Below are 6,957 nucleotides of genomic sequence, written 5' to 3' on the forward strand. Positions count from 1 at the left end.
TGTCTATTACACAAGCAAGTAGGAATAGAGAGGGAAGCTAGAATAATCCCAGAGAACAAGTGGGGTGTGGGTGAAGAAGGGTATATAAACAAAACTGAAACTAACTATAATCAAAAGACCTGGGACCTGGGGCCTGGGCCTGGGCTTGGGCTTGGGCTTGGGGACTGAAATCGAAATCAAAATTCCTTTCTGCATGACAAAGCCTGCACCCCCGCCGTTGATTGTCAGAGGACAAGAAGTATCAATTGATTAGAGCCGTTGATTGTAGTATTCAATTCATAGGGCAAGAAGTAGTTCCATCACCTTCACCTTCCTCTCGCCATCCACGCCACGCCTCCCCCGTCACCATCCCTCTCGCAGGCAGCCACCCCTACCACTCGCCATTGCCCCCTTCCTCTCCCTCGCGCAAGCAGCCCCCCTCTCTCCCCATCGCCATCCACGCCCCCTTCCTCTCCCTCTCGTAGCAGCCCCCTGCCTCTCGCCATCGCCCCCTTCCTCTCACTCTCGCAGCAGCCACGCCAGCCCCCCTGCCCCTCCCTGCAGCCACACTATCCCCATCAACGCCCCTGTAGCCATCCAGGCCCCCTTCCTCTCCCTCTCGCAAAACAGCCCGCCAGTCCCCCTGCCCCTCCCTTCAGCCACGCTATCCCCATCGACGCCCCTGCAGCCATCCATGCCCCCTGCCTCTCGCCATCGCCCCCTTCCTCTCCCTCTCGTGTCGCAGCCATGCCATTGCCAGCCCCCCCCTCTCGCAGCCATGCCATTGCCAGCCCCCCCCTCTCGCAGCCTCGCCATTGCCAGCCCCCCTCCCTTGCAGATCGCCATCGCAAACCGCCCCCCTTCCTCTCGCCATCACCAGCGCCCCGCCCCCCCCTCTTCATGCCTTAAGGCTCGAACTTCAGATTGAGCCTTCGTTCTCCATGCTAGTGCACCCCGGCCTTAAGGCTCGAACTTGAGTTTGAGCCTTTGCTCTCCATGCTAGTGCACCCCGGACTTAAGGCTCGAACTTGAGTTTGAGCCTTTGCTCCTTTGCTCTCCATGCTAGTGCACCCCGGCCTTAAGGCTCGAACTTCAGATTGAGCCTTCGTTCTCCATGCTAGTGCACCCCGGCCTTAAGGCTCGAACTTGAGTTTGAGCCTTCGCTCTCCACACTAGTGCACCCCGGCCTTAAGGCTCGAACTTGAGTTTGAGCCTTTGCTCCTTTGCTCTCCATGCTAGTGCACCCCGGCCTTAAGGCTCGAACTTTAGATTGAGCCTTCGTTCTCCATGCTAGTGCACCCCGGCCTTAAGGCTCGAACTTGAGTTTGAGCCTTTGCTCTCCATGCTAGTGCACCCCGGCCTTAAGGCTCGAACTTCAGTTTGAGCCTTTTCTCCTTTGCTCTCCATGCTAGTGCACCCCGGCCTTAAGGCTCGAACTTCAGATTGAGCCTTCGTTCTCCATGGTAGTGCATCCCTAGCCTTAAGGCTCGAACTTGAGTTTGAGCCTTTGCTCTCCATGCTAGTGCACCCCGGCCTTAAGGCTCCAACTTGAGTTTAAGCCTCTGCTCCTTTGCTCTCCATGCTAGTGCAGCCCGGCCTTAAGACTCGAACTTCAGATTGAGCCTTCGTTCTCCATGCTAGTGCACCCCCGGCCTTAAGGCTCGAACTTGAGTTTGAGCCTTTGCTCTCCATGCTAGTGCACCCCGGCCTTAAGGCTCGAACTTGAGTTTGAGCCTTTGCTCCTTTGCTCCTTTGCTCTCCATGCTCCTTTGCTCCTTTGCTCCTTTGCTCCTTTGCTCTCCATGCTAGTGCACCCCGGCCTTAAGGATCGAACTTCAGATTGAGCCTTCGTGCTCCATGCTAGTGCACCCCGGCCTTAAGGCTCGAACTTGAGTTTGAGTCTTTGCTCTCCATGCTAGTGCACCCCGGCCTTCAGGCTCGAACTTGAGTTTGAGCCTTTGTTCCTTTGCTCTCCATGCTAGTGCACCCCGGCCTTAAGGCTCGAACTTTAGATTGAGCCTTCGTTCTCCATGCTAGTGCACCCCGGCCTTAAGGCTCGAACTTGAGTTTGAGCCTTTGCTCTCCATGCTAGTGCACCCCGGCCTTAAGGCTCGAACTTCAGATTGAGCCTTTGTTCTCCATGCCCCGGCCTTAAGGCTCGAACTTGAGTTTGAGCCTTTTCTCTCCATGCTAGTGCACCCCGGCCTTAAGGCTCGAACTTCAGATTGAGCCTTCGTTCTCCATGCTAGTGCACCCCGGCCTTATGGCTCAAACATGAGTTTGAGCCTTTGCTCTCCATGCTAGTGCACCCCGGCCTTAAGGCTCGAACTTGAGATTGAGCCTTTGCTCTCCATGCTAGTGCACCCCGGCGTTAAGGCTCAAAGTTGATTTTGAGCCTTTGCTCCTTTGTTCTCCATGCACCTCGGCCTTAAGGCTCGAACTTGAGTCTGAGCCTTTGCTCCTTTGCTCTCCATGCTAGTGCACCCCGACCTTAAGGCTCGAACTTGAGTTTGAGCCTTTGCTCCTTTGCTCTCCATGCTAGTGCACCCCGGCCTTAAGGCTCGAACTTCAGATTGAGCCTTCGTTGTCCATGCTAGTGCACCCCGGCCTTAAGGCTCAAACTTGAGTTTGAGCCTTTGCTCTCCATGCTAATGCACCCGGGCCTTAAGGCTCGAACTTGAGTTTGAGCCTTTGCTCCTTTGCTCTCCATGCTAGTGCACCCCGGCCTTAAGGCTCGAACTTCAGATTGAGCCTTCGTTCTCCATGCTAGTGCACCCCGGCCTTAATGCTAGTGCACCTCGGCCTTAATGCTAGTGCACCCCGGCCTTAAGGCTCAAACTTGAGTTTGAGCCTTTGCTCTTCATGCTAGTGCACCCAGGCCTTAAGTCTTGAACTTGAGTTTGAGACTCTGCTCCTTTGCTCTCCATGCTAGTGCACCACGACTTTAAGGCTCGAACTTCATATCGAGCCTTCGTTCTCCATGCTAGTGCACCCCGGCCTTAAGGCTCGAACTTAAGTTTGAGCCTTTGCTCTCCATGCTAGTGCACCCCGGCCTTAAGGATCGAACTTCAGATTGAGCCTTCTTGCTGCATGCTAGTGCAATGCTAGTGCACCCCGGCCTTAAGGCTCAAACTTGAGTTTAAGTCTTTGCTCTCCATGCTAGTGCACCCCAGCCTTAAGGCTCGAGCTTGAGTTTGAGCCTTTGCTTCTTTGCTCTCCATGCTAGTGCACCCCGGCCTTAAGGCTCGAACTTCAGATTGAGCCTTCGTTCTCCATGCTAGTGCACCCCGGCCTTAAGGCTCGAACTTGAGTTTGAGCCTTTGCTCTCCATGCTAGTGCACCCCGGCCTTAAGGCTCGAACTTGAGTCTGAGCCTTTGCTCCTTTGCTCTCCATGCTAGTGCACCCCAGCCTTAAGGCCTCGAACTTCAGATTGAGCCTTCCTCTCTCCATGCTAGTGCACCCCGGCCTTAAGGCTCAAACTTGAGTTTAAGCCTTTGCTCTCCATGCTAGTGCACCCCGGTCTTAAGGCTCGAACTTGAGTTTGAGCCTTTGCTCCTTTGCTCTCCATGCTAGTGCACCCCGGCCTTAAGGCTCAAACTTGAGTTTGAGCCTTTACTCCTTTGCTCTCCATGCTAGTGCACCCCGGCCTTAAGGCTCGAACTTCAGATTGAGCCTTCGTTCTCCATGCTAGTGCACCCCGGCCTTATGGCTCAAACTTGAGTTTGAGCCTTTGCTCTCCATGCTAGTGCACCCCGGCCTTAAGGCTCGAACTTGAGATTGAGCCTCTGCTCTCCATGCTAGTGCACCCTGGCGTTAAGGCTCAAAGTTGAGTTTGAGCCTTTGCTCCTTTGCTCTCCATGCTAGTGCACCTCGGCCTTAAGGCTTGAACTTGAGTTTGAGCCTTTGCTCCTTTGCTCTCCATTCTAGTGCACCCCGACCTTAAGGCTCAAACTTGAGTTTGAGCCTTTGCTCCTTTGCTCTCCATGCTAGTGCACCCCGGCCTTAAGGCTCGAACTTCAGATTGAGCCTTCGTTCTCCATGCTAGTGCACCCCGGCCTTAAGGCTCGAACTTGAGTTTGAGCCTTTGCTCTCCATGCTAGTGCACCCCGGCCTTAAGGCTCGAACTTGACTTTGAGCCTTTGTTCCTTTGCTCTCTATGCTAGTGCACCCCGGCCTTAAGGCTCGAAATTGAGTTTGAGCCTTTGCTCTCCATGCTACTGCATAAGGCTCGAACTTGAGATTGAGCCTTCGTTCTCCATGCTAGTGTACCTCGGCCTTAAGGCTCGACCTAGATTGAGTCTTTGTTCTCCATTTAAGTGCACCCCGGCCTTAAGGCTCGAACTTGAGTTTGAGCCTTTGCTCTCCATGCTAGTGCACCCCAGCCGCTAAGGCTCAAACTTGAGTTTGATCCTTTGCTCCTTTGCTCTCCATGCTAGTGCACCCCGGCATTAAGGCACAAACTTGAGTTTGAGCCTTTGCTCCTTTGCTCTCCATGCTACTAGTGCACCCCGGCCTTAAGGCTCGAACTTCATATTGAGCCTTCGTTCTCCATGCTAGTGCACCCCGGCCTTAAGGCTCGAACTTGAGTTTGAGCCTTTGCTCTCCATGCTAGTGCACCCCGGCCTTAAGGCTCGAACTTGAGTCTGAGCCTTTGCTCCTTTGCTCTCCATGCTAGTGCACCCCAGCCTTAAGGCCTCGAACTTCAGATTGAGCCTTCGTCTCTCCATGCTAGTGCACCCCGGCCTTAAGGCTCAAACTTGAGTTTAAGCCTTTGCTCTCCATGCTAGTGCACCCCGGTCTTAAAGCTCGAACTTGAGTTTGAGCCTTTGCTCCTTTGCTCTCCATGCTCTAGTGCACCCCGGCCTTAAGGCTCGAACTTGAGTTTGAGCCTTTGCTCCTTTGCTCTCCATGCTAGTGCACCCCGGCCTTAAGGCTCGAACTTCAGATTGAGCCTTCGTTCTCCATGCTAGTGCACGGTCTTAATGCTAGTGCACCCCGGCCTTATGGCTCAAACTTGAGTTTGAGCCTTTGCTCTCCATGCTAGTGCACCCCGGCCTTAAGGCTCGAACTTGAGATTGAGCCTTTGCTCTCCATGCTAGTGCACCCTGGCGTTAAGGCTCAAAGTTGAGTTTGAGCCTTTGCTCCTTTGCTCTCCATGCTAGTGCACCTCGGCCTTAAGGCTTGAACTTGAGTTTGAGCCTTTGCTCCTTTGCTCTCCATTCTAGTGCACCCCGACCTTAAGGCTCAAACTTGAGTTTGAGCCTTTGCTCCTTTGCTCTCCATGCTAGTGCACCCCGGCCTTAAGGCTCGAACTTCAGATTGAGCCTTCGCTCTCCATGCTAGTGCACCCCGGCCTTAAGGCTCGAACTTGAGTTTGAGCCTTTGCTCTCCATGCTAGTGCACCCCGACCTTCAGGCTCGAACTTGACTTTGAGCCTTTGTTCCTTTGCTCTCTATGCTAGTGCACCCCGGCCTTAAGGCTCAAAATTGAGTTTGAGCCTTTGCTCTCCATGCTACTGCATAAGGCTCGAACTTGAGTTTGAGCCTTTGCTCTCCATGCTACTGCATAAGGCTCGAACTTGAGATTGAGCCTTCGTTCTCCATGCTAGTGTACCCCGGCCTTAAGGCTCGACCTAGATTGAGTCTTTGTTCTCCATGTAAGTGCACCCCGGCCTTAAGGCTCGAACTTGAGTTTGAGCCTTTGCTCTCCATGATGCTAGTGCACCCCAGCGTTAAGGCTCAAACTTGAGTTTGAGCCTTTGCTCCTTTGCTCTCCATGCTAGTGCACCCCGGCATTAAGGCTCAAACTCAAGTTTGAGCCTTTGCTCCTTTGCTCTCCATGCTGGCCTTAAGGCTCGAACTTCAGATTGAGCCTTCGTTCTCCATGCTAGTGCACCCCGGCCTTAAGACTCGAACTTGAGTTTGAGCCTTTGCTCTCCATGCTAGTGCACCCCAGCCTTAAAGGCTTGAACTTGAGTTTGAGCCTTTGCTCTCCATGCTAGTGCACCCCCGTCTTAAGGCTCGAAATTGAGTTTGAGCCTTTGCTCTCCATGCTAGTGCACCCCCGTCTTAAGGCTCGAAATTGAGTTTGAGTCTTTGCTCTCCATGCTAGTGCATAAGGCTCGAACTTGAGATTGAGCCTTCGTTCTCCATGCTAGTGTACCCCGGCCTTAAGGCTCGACCTAGATTGAGTCTTTGTTCTCCATGTTAGTGCACCTCGGCCTTAAGGCTCGAACTTGAGTTTGAGCTTTTGCTCTCCACGCTAGTGCACCCCGGCCTTAAGGCTCGAACTTGAGTTTGAGCCTTTGCTCCTTTGCTCTCCATGCTAGTGCACCCCGGGCCTTAACGCTCGAACTTCAGATTGAGCCTTCGTTCTTCATGCTAGTGCACCCCGGCCTTAAGGCTCAAACTTGAGTTTGAGCCTTTGCTCTCCATGCTAGTGTACCCCGGCCTTAAGGCTCGAACTTCAGATTGAGCCTTCGTTCTCCATGCTAGTGTACTCCGGCCTTAAGGCTTGACCTAGATTGAGTCTTTGTTCTCCATGTTAGTGCACCCCGGCCTTAAGGCTTGAGCTTGAGTTTGAGCCTTTGCTCTCCATGCTAGTCCACCCCGGTCTTAAGGCTCAAAATTGAGTTTGAGCCTTTGCTCTCCATGCTAGTGCATAAGGCTCGAACTTGAGATTGAGCCTTCGTTCTCCATGCTAGTGTACCCCGGCCTTAAGGCTCGACCTAGATTGAGTCTTTGTTCTCCATGTTAGTGCACCCCGGCCTTAAGGCTCTAACTTGAGTTTGAGCCTTTGCTCTCAATGCTAGTGCACCCCCGTCTTAAGGCTCGAACTTGAGTTTGAGCCTTCGCTCCTTTGCTCTCCATGCTAGTGCACCCTGGTCTTAATGCTCGAACATCAGATTGAGCCTTCGTTCTCCATGCTAGTGCACCCCGGCCTTAAGGCTCGAACTTGAGTTTGAGCCTTTGCTCTCC

The sequence above is a fragment of the Cibotium barometz genome, chromosome 56, assembly GCF_041138505.1.
Source record: "Cibotium barometz isolate CiBa-2024 chromosome 56, ASM4113850v1, whole genome shotgun sequence".
Taxonomy (NCBI): Eukaryota; Viridiplantae; Streptophyta; class Polypodiopsida; order Cyatheales; family Cibotiaceae; genus Cibotium; species Cibotium barometz.